We start from the raw sequence: 14,390 nt of genomic DNA on the forward strand, positions 1-14,390 counted from the left end.
AGATTAGAGAAGCATCTTGGCTGTTTTTATAAATGCATCCTTAGAAATAATGATCAGGTAAAATCTGAGACAAGATTTTCAGGGAGCGCCAGTCCAACCTTATTGGTAGCCACAGGACTCCTCCATGCCTTTGGAAGTCTCTTCCTTCAAATGATGTGTCAGGTTGACAGTTAATAGCCATACCAGAGAGGTTCAGAGACCTTTCTCCTTGTGCTGTGTTTTCTATCTAGCCATTGCCTTTAATTTTTTTTTACGGAGTTCTGACAGTAAAAAAAAACAGGGAAAAAACAAACAAACAAAAAACCCCTCCAACCTAAAACAACCCAGCTTGCCAGCTTTTGCCTTGGTACGCTTTTCAGACACTACAAGTCCACCATTAAAGCCATATTGCAAGGAGGAAACCAAAGGACAGCAGCATCCATTTTGTTAGGCAGTGCTTGTGCCAGCCACGCCCTTGCTGACAGTGTGCTGACTTACATGGAGAGATGCCATGGAGGAGTTGCATGGGGACACACTGTGCTTTTCTCCATGCAGAATATCCAATTCCAGGAATGGACGTCCAACGGGGAAGCAAAGGGGAGAGCACATCCCTCAAGCAAGGGAGGAAATTGCCTTCATTTTCTCCCCATGCCAGGCTGTGGGGAAGCTCCCTGCCTGCACTCCCGGTCGCTGTACCTGGCACCAGGGCAGGGTTTTGATGCTCTCAGTGGAAGTTGTAGGCTCACAGGAATGGATTGGCAAAGTTCTTCCACACTAATGGTCCAGGCACCAGGTGAAGGTCGCCCCAGCTGTGCTGGCGTGCTGCTGGGACCTGGCCCCAGGTCCCACCAGCCCTGCTCTTCTTCTGCATGGCACCACACAGCTCGGAGGCGGCGGGAGATAGTGGCAAAGTCCCCTGGCTCTGGTGACAAGCAGCACTAGCACCTTCTGCAATACACAGCAGCCCCTTGCCAGCCCCACACTGCCATGGTGGGGGCCGGCGGCACCACCGAGGGCTGCACAGGGCGTTGGGATGCTGCTGAGCGTGGGCCGTGCGCATCCTTGGCTTTGCGAGACCAACAAGAAACGGCAGCAAGCGATGACAGAGGTGGCCCTGAATGTGCCACCCTGAATGTGCCACCCTGAATGTGCTGCTGGAGGCACGCAATGCCCGTTGGTTGCTGCTGTGACCCCAGGGTCCCCTTTAAGCCACTCCGTGTGGCAGTACGGACCCAGGCATTGACACCTAGGGAGGCGCAACGAAGAAAATCGGGAACAGGGTGCTGTATTGAAGAGTTGAAATACATGATACCCTAGGCAGGACACAAAGCAGAGGCCCCACAAACATTGGCCTCCTGGGGATGCCTGGCCCAGTTATGGGCATGGATTTGCCAAGGAGCACAGATGGGTGAGAGACCCAAGTCTGTTTAGTTCCAGTAAGATACTTTGACAAAACCCAGTCCAACTGCGTACCAACCAAAGGCTGACGTTTTAAGGGCACTGTCTCCACAGACGACCTGCTGCAGCAGTTGGCAGTCTCAGAATGTTGAGAGAAAAAGCATTTAATGGCTAAAAAGGAAAGGGGTGCAACAGAGCAGTTCAGAAAATGCAATTTCCTCAAGAACCTTGTGAGTGGAAGAAGTGGCACTATAAATGAGGAAATGAGGTGTGTGGAAGGGATGAACTGATTTTCTCCAAGCCCAGTAATCACCCTGGCAAGGAGGGTGGTAGGAGTTTTTGGCTGCTGGTTTCACACACAAACTATGAATATGGTGCATGCCTATCAAACTGCCCTTCAGCTGCAGATTAACCAGTATGTTCAGCAGTCCTCGGGTCTCACGATCGATATCATCCTTAGCGATGCCTGGAGAAGGAAGAGTGTTTTCCTCCGGGTCTCACAGTCTCTCCTGCTCCAACATGCTCTTAATCCCTCATGCTCCCCCTGATATCCTCGCTCCTGCTCATACCTAGCAACCCTACTCAGGATAAGCAAAAATAGGTTGTGGTGGAGTCAAAAGTGACAAAAAAGGCTGCACTTTGCAGCAGATCAACCTGAGCCTGACTTCCAAATTATACCTTTTTCCTTGGTAGTCAAAAAACCAGAAGAGCAGCCAGTGAAGGTGAATCTTTAGTTGATTTTATATCCAATGTAAGTGCTTCTCTTAAAATTTGCGGGTTTTTTTTTCCTTCCCAGCATAGTGAGGTCCTTCTTGTATTTTCCCTGCTGTGGAGTAACAGCGTGTGCTTTGAGTCCTGTAGAGCTGAACAGGAATTACTGACAGAACTTAAAAAGAACACTAATCTTGTAACCCTTATAGGCACAAAATTCTTACCAAACTACAAAAAAAAAAGAGGCTTTTCCCTTCTGTTGTGCTTGCATGTCCATCTGTGTAACACCAAGGGCAAAGCAAGGTCCAGATACGTAACTAAGATGGAGTAATGCAGTGCAATTACTGAGGAACTGAGTTTTAAGCAGTGTCTATACACGGTGGCTTTCCCAATATAGACAGAAGAATTTACATCGTGCATCGTACAGGTCAGCTTCTAGATTTTTTGTGTACCTGTCTTACAGTGCTTACCTGCATGCTCAGTTTGGGTGCCTGGATGAGACGGAGAAGGATACCTGCTGCTTGGGTAGCTGAGGTCACTATGAAATATCCATCAGGAATTTTCTAGCTTTACTGTTTTGTAAGCAACGATGCAGAGGGTAATGCTGAATTCAGCAAGGATGTGTTTGCCTGGCAAAGCACTGATGACAGGTGTACTTTTAAAAACAGCCCATCCTTCATTCTCTAGTACTGCAAACACATCGTGTTCCTTCAGGGCATCCTTCTTTAAAATATCCATTTTTAAGCTCTTGTCAAAACGTCAGAATTATTATGGGAAGCAGTTTATTTATTGCCACACGTTTCTTGATACAAGTTTTGTGCTATACTGAAGAGACAGCTTCTGTTGAGGGTGTGTTTTACAATTTTGGTCAGATGTCGGTTGCCTGCACTGGAGGTTGTTTCTGCCCAGTGGCCTGTGCCAGGCTGGGGGTCCAAGGGGAGCAGAGCGGTCCCTTGTGCTGATAGGACCACTCTGGGGCACACAGGCCAGATCCTGGCTTGGCAGATCACAAAGAAACATGGCAGGCTGTGGGGGATACCTGGGCAAGTGTGAAAACAGAGCTGAAGCCAGAAAACATCCCTTCTGCCCTTCTCACTCCACCAGATTTTCTGTCTGAGTGGGAGACCCCCATGCTAGCGCTGCTGTGTTTCGGGTCTTTCCTTGGTCTGAGCTACAGACTTCATGCAAACTCAACTCCTCACCACTGAGGTGGTACCCGAAGTAGAGCGACTGCATATCAGAGTGTCATCACGGATTTGGGAAAAGGCTTCTAAACCCTTTTGGCAAGGAATGGATTAAGAGACATCTGTGTCATGAGCAAAAGTGATGTAGCACTTCAGGATCAGTAAGACCTGGGGAAGGCTGGGCTGAGAGCAAAATAACGTCACTTACAAAAGGGACCTTGTCCTTCAGTCTCTGTTTTTAATAGGCAGTCCCATCAGAAGAATTGCTGCCCGTCTGCACGTGCGTGCTCCCGCTTTGCCTTTGTGAGCGGACCCCAAGATGCAAACAGGGAGCAGACTAGAAACAGGTGCCACAAAAGGCACCCTTGGTCTCACTGGGTCCTGATGGAGTCCCCAGCAAATGCCTCCCCCTTCCCTGTCGCCTGCTTGGTGGCTTGGGCTTGGCTCTCAGGCAGTGATGGCAATGGGCAGCGCACTGCTGCCTGCCTGCCATAGGGAGTGCGAGACTGAAATAGCCCAGCTGGACATCTGGCCCAAAATGTGTTTCCTAAAACAGAGATTAGGTTTTAATTTTACTAAGTCGTATTTAGTAGCCCTCGGAACACTGGCTGCGGGAGAGGAAGGGTTATGCCCTAAAACTAAAATATGATGGATGGGTAGATGGATGGATGGATGGATGCTGCATGAAGGATTGCTGAGACTTTAGTGTGGGGTGAGGGGCATCACATCTTCCTGAGAGAGAGGAGCTCTTGTGACATGGTTTGAACAACATGGTGGGGGTTGGCTGGGGAAGCACTTTGACTGAGAAATATTCTTTTAGATTAAACAACAAAACTCTGCATGCACATACAGACTAGATTTTCATAACGCGGCCAGGCTTTGACAGTGTACTGCACCATTATTGCTATTTATAATCAACAATTACTAACACTATAATCCAGTAAACTTAGTGGTAGCAATTACAGCAACATAAATAGCAATCCAGATGACTAAAGGCATTGCTGTCAAAGCGGATGGCAACTATAGCATTAGAAACAAAATTTGGAGGGAAGATACCAGAGTTGATAAGTCAGCTTGGGTCTGCTAGTCTTTTATATACCATTTTTAATATACTTCCTGAAATGAAGCTTCGGAAAGGTACACTGCCTCTTTAAAATTAGTCTAGGAACTACAGGTAGTTCACATTATTTTTAAAATAATAAATCTCTATATGTATCTATATTAAAATATATATGTATACATAAGTTGGCTAGCCTACCTTGTGGAAAGGCTGCAGCTAAACTAAGTCTGAGCTAATATTGTATTACCATGGTCTTCTGGTTTGTAGATAGCCCTTCCTTACTAGATGAGGTTCCGTTCTTGCTCCACAGAAGGTGCCTGTGTATATAACTCCTTTGTATTGCTTTCTGCAGAGTCCCTTATATATTTCTTACTACTAATGCTGTGTAGAAAAGGAAATCCAGAGATTTTACTACTGATAATTAACCATATAATGGCCATTAGCAAAATAAAGATTTAGTTGTTTGGGAAACAGATTATTTATATTGTGTATGGTTTATTGCCTGATAACTTGTTTGGTGACTAGATATTCTTTTCCTTCTCCTGGTCCTTTTCTGCTTTTTCCAGCTATGGTGTTTACTCCTCACTTTGATTATCTAGCAGGCAATAAAGTATATTGTATGTTTTGAAGCCAAGCGGTGTGCTTCTTAATTGTCCATTAAGGGGGAGTCCATGTCGGTGGAAGGCCGGACGGTGGAGTTGCGGCTGCCGTCTGGCCGGGGGACAGTTCTCCAGCCACCACTGGCACCGCTCCCGTGGCAGCTTCTCGACAAGGCAGGGCCCAGGCAAGCGCCCAAGGCAAAAGCCTAGCGTCACCGGCACCAGCAGCTCCTGGCTCTCAGCAGCCTGGTGACAGCCAGGTCACCAAAGTGTGTCCAGTGGGACACACTTTGCCCTCCTCCCAGCAGAAGACGGCAGCCTCAGTGCAGCACGCTGGGGGCTGCAATCAGGTCGCTCACCTAATGGTGCCGATCCTTCTCCAGGATGTGGGACGTGAGTGCGTGGCCCTGCGCCCGTGCAGCGGCTCCGGGGACAGGCTGTAAGAGGGCAAAGCCACTTCCTGCTAAATCTCGTGAGAAGCAAACAGCTGTGGCATCTGGGGAGATGAAGCTTCTAAAAACCTTGGCCTTTGTTGGTCAACATGGTTTTCTGGTGTTTATTTTCCACCGTTCCACCCCGAAGCAAAGGTTGAAATGGTGGCACTGCCTGTGCAGCAAAGCTTCCCAAAAAGCAGTAAAACCCCCTCATTTTTAAGTCAAATTGATTTTTTTTTTGCTTGAGTGCTGACGTTCACCTCTTTTGCTAGTTTTTTGTGGGTGAATGTGTGCGTATTGCACGCAGGTGCCCAAGGAGGGACAACTGAAAAGCCTTAGTCTGTATGCCTGAGCACCACTCCAATCCCTGCACCATGGGGTGGGGTTTTTTAGGGGGGTACAGACACCCTCCCCAGCCTCAGTGCCCAGCCAGGCAGCTGCAGAGGGGCCCATGTGCACACCACAGGGTGAGGAGCTACTGCCCTCCAAGGAGGGACGGCGCACCCCAGGTGGGGGCCAAAAAGGGCCCCGAAGGTGCTGTTGCCATCACACAGGGACAGTGGGGAGCCAGCCCCATGGCGAGGGGTGCCCCACAGCTGCTGGCAGGAGGGGCTCCGTGTTTGAGGAGGGGATGCAGGGGTGAGGCGGGGTATGTCTTCATTTTACATGGTTGTAATCAAGGGGCTCAGCAAGTAAAAAAAAAAATACTTTTGTTCATTTTCGAGCTGTACTTTCCATGTTTAAAAGCGGTAATACAACACGCCCCTTGAGCAGCACCTTCAGTTTGGTCCTCTACCGCTGGTGTACCTTCTGCTGGGAAAAAAAAAAAAAAAGCTTTTTCGCATTATGAAAAGTATATGGAGGATTATTTGATTTGTTTTGACATCAACAGAGAAGACAAACCAGAGGTTTGCACCTGGGAAATGCCTGGCTTCATCTTGCTATGCTTGCTGCATCGGGAGGGAAAAACAGAAGTAAAAGCTGGTCCCCCTTTCTAAGCAGTGGTGCTTCTCCCTTGGACCTAAACCACGACTCTTATGTCCTCAGGTGCCTGTCCCAAAACTTGGCCTTACTTGTGCATCCCACTTGGAGAAATACGTTGGTAACGTAGGCAGCAGCAAAGCTGGTGGCTCTGAGTGGGTGCAACAGCCCACAACATCTCTATTCAGCAACTAGTGAGTGCTGGAATAAAATCTCAGTTATGAAGCATATTTTATATGCAAGTGTCTATATATTTTTTTCCTTTTTAAAATCGCTTATAATGACATGTTTATGATTGACAGGATTCCTTTTTTTTTTCCATAGCACAAATTTGATCCGACATGGGCTCTTTTTGCCAGCATGAATTATATGTAAGAAAAGAAGGGTTGCTGCAGGTACTTAGAGAGGTTAATGCCTTCCTCTCCGGGAATCCATCTGGCAGTCACAGGGAGCATTTGTACACATAGAATGAATCTTGTGTTCGTGCTGGGCCTTGTGCCCTCAGGGGAAACCCCAGGCAGCAGATGCTCCCAGGTTTGCGGAGGGAAGGCTTGGGTGTGCTCCAGGCTCCTCTAGAAGCTGTGGTTTGGCAGACTCTGGGCCGTAGACTGCTGCACTTCTGTGGTTTAAGTGTTTCACCATTTGGTGAACACTTTGAACCGGCTTGCCAAAACGAAGGACTTGCATCCCTGCAAACTAAGACATGCATTCAAGCTGATTTGAAGTCCGACAAAAGTCTGTGCAGACACACTTATTTGGGGTGAAATCAGAGTGGGCTGGAGAATGACCAGTTCCTTGGCCGTACCAACCCAGCGAGTTTGAGTAGTAGCATTGGTTATGGGCTCAGTGGTCTCGGCAAGTGCATCTGGCAGGATTATGGGGAGGTATCTTTAATGAAACCAACTGGTTTAGGGCAAAAAAACAGACACTGGAGCTCAGCTGTGTGAGCATCGTCACAGCTCATGGCTTTCCACTCGCCACACAGGGGCTGGGTGGGACAAGAACCCTGAGCTGGGTCCCTGCACCCAGAGGTCATTTCCGACCCGTGGCCATGCCAGCCAGACCCCCTTCAAGCAGCAAAAACCATTGCAGGTGGTTGGTGGTGAAATGCTTAGGCCAACCACATTTCTCCTCCCTGGTGGAAAGTCGCTACAGGAGCCAGGAGCTTGTTTTCTGTCACTTTAATATTTATGGAAACAGCTGCTGCTGCGATGGAAACACCGACACCCAGGTTCCCAAGGCAAATCCCTTAAATCCCATTCCTCCCGGTGGACAATGCAGAAAGGTGCACACCCCGTAATGCAGCCTGCCTCTTCTGTACGTGACCCTGGCACCGCCGCCACTTTTTGGGGGGGCTGGCTGCAAGAGCAGGGGCCACGTGCCTGTCATGCAAGTGCTACCTTGTATTGGACGTGTCCTGTGAAAAGCGAGCAAAAAAAAATCCTTGTCATCTGATAACCGAAGGGAAGCTTTAGTTGCGGATCACTGAGCAGCAGTGATAACCTCTGATTTCAAAACTGAAAAAAAATAAAGCTAGGCACTGCAAGCCATGTGGGGCAGAAATCCTCCTTCTCCTCCCCCTTGCTGCATTTCATCAGGTGCCTATTGTTCATTCAGACAGATCTGAGGGCACACTTGGGCTGGCACTTAATTGCTTGTCTTAAGAACCTGAGTCTTTAATTAAAAGCCTGATATTGCAAGGCGCAGAGAGGAATCCTTAGTGGCAGTGGTGCTCATGGGTGTAAAATCTTAACCAAAGTGCTCCACCTTTCCTGGTCTTAATTTCTCCCTAGCTAAATAAAAATTGATTTTTTTTTTCACTGATATGTCTTGCTCCTTAAACTTTCTTGAGCTTTCTACACTATAAATGGTTGATATCTAGTCTGCTTTTCTCCTGATGGCGTATCGTATGATTTAAAACATCATGGACACTCAGGAAAGGAAATTTGCCTGCAAACTTTCAGCGATTCCTTTTTATTCAGATGGAGCTGGGGAAGGGGAAACCAAACGCAAATATTCTCAGTGCCAGCCATCCTTTTGGAAGGAAACTCTCTAAATGGACCAGCCTAGGAAAAGGGGTTTTCTGCCAGGGTCTTCAGCAGTTACAGTCCTTTAAAGCCTAATGGAATATATTCCTATGTATTTATCTGTAATATGATTATTCCCTTGTTTTGTATGTTACTGAAAAAAAAAGTGGTGTATTCATAACACATGGACTTGTAAGGTAAATTTTGGTTGCTAGAAAAGTCTCAATTAGTGATATACTTGAATCATCCTTTGGGGGCTGGAGTATGGTTGATTCATCACTACAGCTTTAGCCAGGTGTTTCAAGTCCTTTTTTTTCTCTTTCTCCCAGCTGGATGGATGTCTTGTTCCTGTTGATTTTAACAGGAATTTGACATGCTTATCCCTCTGACATTTTTTTTTTTAAAAATCTCAACTTCAATATTTATCTTAAATAAACATGCAGAGCACAGGAATGCAAAGGCTCATGGTCAACAGCTGCCCCACTGCCGCTGCCCCATTGTCGCTGCCCCCAGGACACACAGCCACCACCACCATCCATTTCCAACGTGCTTTGCTTTCTTCTTCTTCCAGAATCACCAGGACTGGGTACAGCAGCTCTGGAAAAGCACCAGGGTCAAAGAAGATTTAAAGATTAAACTTGGAGGGAGGGGGAGATCACCTGCAGCTCAGCTGGAGATGTCTGCACTGCAGTGCGATGGTGGGGGGAAAGGGAAAGGGAAGGGGAAAGGGGTAAATCCCGAGTGGGAGCTGAGTGGTCCTGCCTGGAGGTTTATGCCTTCAAAGGCTGGGGCCGCAGAGCTGCAGTAGGTGTGAACCCCCACCCTTGCAGGGTGCCACCACCGCTCCTGCCAGCCCCGACTCCAACTCCCAGTCCTATTTTGTGCGTGTTAAGTGCTGGCAATGGTCGTCATCATGTAGAGCAGGACTAATCTCCTCATCAAGCTGCTTAACAGAAGGGTGTGAAAGACAATGCTGCTTGCTTTTCCCTGCTCCGTAGCTGATGTACATGGTCCCGCAGTGTTCTCCTAGGCCTGGAGAGGCCTCTTATTGCAGAGGTTTACCCTGGGGTCCTGCCTCTGTCCCTGCAGTCAGCTCCCACTCCCCAAATTGTTCAACTTCAAGAATGCCTCTGATGACTCCTCTTTGGCCAGCAAAGTGTTTCCCAACAGATACCTGATTTTGAGGCAGTTTTTTTTCTTTTATTTTTCCTTTTTATAAGCAGCCATTGAAGGTAAACCACCTCCCATTACCAGGAATGGTGGGGAGGAAGCATCCCTCCCACCTGACTCAGCAAACTTTTATCAAATAGAGTCAGTTTAAATCATTGCAAGCCTGGCAAGATGCTGGCTATTTCTCAGATCTCACCAGTGTTTTTCCAGCTTTTGGGGGCTGTGAAACTGGCACCACTCATTTTCATGTAAAGAAGTTTATTTCACTCTCCGTGTGGTATGGGAGCAAATGCTGCCGAATCTTGTGCTGCCAACCATTAGGGACATATGCATTGTGGAGGCTGTTTCATTGGGGTTTGGTGGATGGGCAGAAAAGAGAAGGGAAAGCGAACAGCACCGATAGCAGGAACCAAGGGAAGGCGTTGAGGCTGAAGCCACCCAATCCCCTTGCAAGGAGGGGAGGAACTTGCCATACTGGGGAGACATTGGTTGCAAACCTTCAACGATGATGTCCAAGTGCCGTGAGAAGCAGGCACAGGTCAATGTTTTGAGGAACTCCCACCTCCACATGATGTTCTTATACCCTGAGAAACCTGCAGGGAACTGAAGAGAAGTTATTTGCAACTCTACATAATTGGTCCTTAAACAGGAGAATAAAGAAATTGTCTAGCTATAAACAAGGGATCATTCACTAAAATATTTGTCTAAAACAGATGGTTCTGGTGACTCAGATTAAATACTCCCCGTGCTCCAAGCTAGCTGAAAAGAGACCGTGGTTTGCCATTTAGAAAAAAGAATTACACACCATGGTGATGAGCCTGTCTAGGAAAAATGGAGGAAAAAAAGAGCACTCACAGGTCCCATTCAAAAGATAAAAAAGGTTTATCTGGACCACTTGTCCAGTCAAGCACCAGTTTGGTGGTGTCTGTGTGCAAGGATGTGGCACACGTGTGGAACATACATGTGTGGGTTGTGGGAATGCCAGGAACTTATTTATTACTTGTCATTTTTCAGGATGGGGTTATACCACTTCCAAACTCCCAGGGCAGAGAGATTTCCATATATACCTTCAGCTTCTTGGTTTCGGACACTTCTGTGGCATTGTTGTTTCATCCTTCATTTGGGGGAAATTATAGGATATGGCTATTTTTTCCGTAGGTTTTATGCCTTAGTCCTCCCTTTCTACCCTTGCAAATGCACCACATTCTTTCCTTTTGACATTTTTGGCCCCTGACCAGCTCCAAGCCTGTGCTTTTCCCTTTGCACTGGCTACCTTTACAAATACCTGCTGCTCTGTCCTCTCCTTCTGAGACGTGATGCTTTCACTCCTCTTCAAAAACCTTATGTTATTCTGCAGCATTCACATTCTGCTGGAAACCTTCAAAATGTCTGTGTACTTTCCTTGCAGCTTACCAAACACTATCTAGCTGTTATAATTATTAGGTAGGCTTTGACTCAAATAAAACACCACTTACAACTGCAGATAGCCTTTTAATTTACCAGTTTTGACTAATTGCTTGTTCCTCATAGTGTCATTTTTATGGCTAATGGGGAGTAGCTACTCCTGGGATGGCAGCACAGATGCTTTTCCCTTGCCCAAGTGAGCCAGCACCGCGTGATGGCTGCGCACATCCCACGTGGGCACCCTCCTTGGGCTCATGCCAGACATCAAGGAACCCAAGACCACATCTGATGCTGGTGGTGGGGTGACACCAGCTTGTGTCTCTCCGCCTGCAAGCCCCTGGCCCTGATGTTGAGGATCCTGGCTGATCCACTGGACCCTTCCAGAGGAGTTCTTTCCACCTCTCCATTATGGCCAAGGAAAGCTCTAGATATGGTTTGTTGGAGGTAGAAACTCTCCTGGGAGGGAAAACATAGTTTCAGCCCTTAAAATATGCAGTTGGGTTGTTGAGTTTGCTTGCTCAGTTTCTGCTGAAGGTTTCCCTTTGGAACCACACATTAAGGGCTTCTCAGCCTTTAGCCGAGTGGACAGGAGGATTAGGCTTTTAATAAAGTCTATTAATAAAGCCTGCAAGCTATTGGAATGAAGCAAATGCACAGTGAAAAATAAAAGATCTGATGAACCGTCTTTTTCCTTGTGTTCCAAGGTGATGTACCATTGCTGGCTGCAAAATAAGGCCACCCTTGCCTGTACTCACAGAGTGTTCTGCACTCGCTGTTTGGTGCAATGTACATACCATACACATATATGTATTTATGTGCATATGTGTGTGCATGCATCTAATAACTTACCTTATATACCACAGTACAATGGTAAAAGTCCCTCTGTCTCCTCATACTGGGGTAACTATTGGTTGCCATACAGAAAATCAGGAATGAGTAGCAGGGTCTTCGTGTCTGCGTGACTACAGCTGCAGCTGGGGCTACACCGCTGCCGAAGTGTTGCTGAAGAAAAATAAAACAGAAAAGCAGCTTCGACTCTTCCCAGCTCGAGTCTGCGTGGCTGGGATGGGAGAGGGCAGCCATGAAGTGCCCTCAGCTGCATCGCCCATGAGCAAGAGCATGTCCATCCATGGCGAGCGGTGCTAACTCCTGGCGTGGTCAGTGCCAGCAACCCCAGTCCCTGGCGTTTTTCACCGCTCTGAGAGTCACAAATAAATGAGAACCATGGTGTGGGGAGAGGGCTGGAGGCAGTGTTAACAAGTATCTCAAGGACATCTTCCTACCTGTTGTACCTTAACAGTGGCGCTGCAGAAGAGATGGCACCGCATTTCCTGCACTTCAGTTCTCAGGTGAGCAAACAGGACTTACTTTGGTGCGTTACACTGCTGGGCATGGGAAAAATAATCTTTTAGTAATATTTTTTAATTTGTCAGCAGCACGCCAGCATGCAAAGTGCTGCCAGCATCCCCTGGCCCTAGGGAATGAAGATTAATGTTTTCTTAGACCATGGCCTTTGGTAGGCTGGGAAAGCCACACGTAGTGCTAAAGGCTGTTGTGGTTCTCGGTCTTACCTGGTTTGCCCTTGGTTGGGCCGAAGCAGTACCTATAAGCCTTCAACATCATTTTTCTCTTGTGTAAAACCCAAAAGACACACTTCAGAAAAGGTAGACATTACCTTCTGCTAACCTTCCCACCCCTCCCGGCCCCAAAGTCTACATTTGGCATCGTCACAAGGTTTCAAAGCAGTTTAAAGACCTGCAAATTTGTTGAAACAGCCTGTCCAAAATATGTTTTTTCTTTGCTTTAATGAGTTGAGAGGTTAAAATACACCACAATTTTCAAGTAGATGTTATTAAACTGCTTATTTTAATCAGCTGAATTTAAATTTCAGCTCTGTTTTTCTCCTTCCCTCAAGAAAAGTCGGTATTTCAAAAGCTCAGGGCTTCAGTTCAAGTGATTCACCCTGCAGCAGATACCATCTGAATCAAAACAAAGCATGGATCCAACAACCACACTCACTAAGGGAGAACTAAGCCACTGAAAACATTTTTTAATTGGCCTTTATGAATAATCATGACATATTTCCCCAATTGCTCTCTTTTAGCTTTGTGTTAGCAGATATAATCCCCTGCCTAAGAGAACCTCCACCGATTTGAAGAGTATTATCCTCAAAGACAAACAGCCTCCGGAGGCAAGATGGGCCCCGCTCTCCAAAATGCACTGAGCAGTCCTTAAAATGTAATGCTGGCCATCCTTCTCCTCACAGGAGGACCGCTGTGTGCCGTTTTGGCACAGGCTATACAAATAATTTCAGCGGTATTCCCAGGGAATAACAGTGTTTTGCTTCTCTTTCTGGGAGTCCTGCAGGCTGTTCCCAGAAAAGGAGCTGCCACAAACCAAAGCAATGGTTGGGTGCAGATACACTGCACAGAAATTATTTTCACTGCTCCCACTGTCCCCATGATCTAGAACTCTGTTTGTCCTCATGCATGTGTCCTCAAGCCCCCACTCTTCTTCCAGTCAAATGCACACCTTGCCCATCACAGGAATCACAAGGGTTGGGGTTTTTCTCCCTTTTCCAAAAACTATCTTTCAGACCCTCCTCTGTGTCCTTTCTCACACACTTTTCCCTGATCTGTAGTCATGTCTGTCCCATCTTGGCAGGAGGTTTCACCTGCATGTCTAACCCTCAGAATAGCAACATCCACCCTCACAATCTGGTGCTATTTTTGTAGATCTCTCCAATCTCCCACGGGCTGAGATAAAGCAATGGGGCTGTACTGTGGCTTTGCAAAATGGAGAAGTCAATCAGTGCAGCTCCGAGTCCTGCGTAACCAGAGGTGTACACCTGTAGGAGACCATTCTGCTGCATCAGTGTGTTAGTTGAGGAGCTCAGTATGTCCAAACCTTCTGCTTTGATCTTACCATACCAATCTCGCCATACCATTCCTTGAAATGCAACCTCAGAAATGACGTGCCAGGTCAGCCAAAACTCATAAGGTGTCTTTAAAAATAACTACACTGAGATGTTGTCTAGCTGGTGTGAGTGCATGTGTGCACGTTTGCAATAAGCAGAAGGTTGACATTTTCAAGGATTCTATGGCCAAGAGAGATGGCTTTTCTTTTCATGAAAGCAGAGATTCCCTTGTAGCTATGTGACACCAGGAACTGAGCCTTTAGGGAAAGCACCGCCAGCAAAAACACTCATGATTAAATTAAGTGCACTTGCAGCCCAGAAAGCCAACCGCATCCTGGGCTGCATCCCTCGTGCTACTTTGGTGAGAGCACTCAGCCTTGCGCTCATCTTTAGTCCTTCACTGGCAAAATTGGTTTTGCTTCCTTTGGGAAGCTGCCTGGTAAGAGGTCATCTCAGAGGTGGTGATGTTCTCTCCAGATATCCAGCTGCAGGAAGACCCAGACCTCAAGGGCTTCAAACGTCATCC

This window comes from Chlamydotis macqueenii, chromosome 1 (genome assembly GCF_036417535.1).
Source record: "Chlamydotis macqueenii isolate bChlMac1 chromosome 1, bChlMac1.mat, whole genome shotgun sequence".
Taxonomy (NCBI): Eukaryota; Metazoa; Chordata; class Aves; order Otidiformes; family Otididae; genus Chlamydotis; species Chlamydotis macqueenii.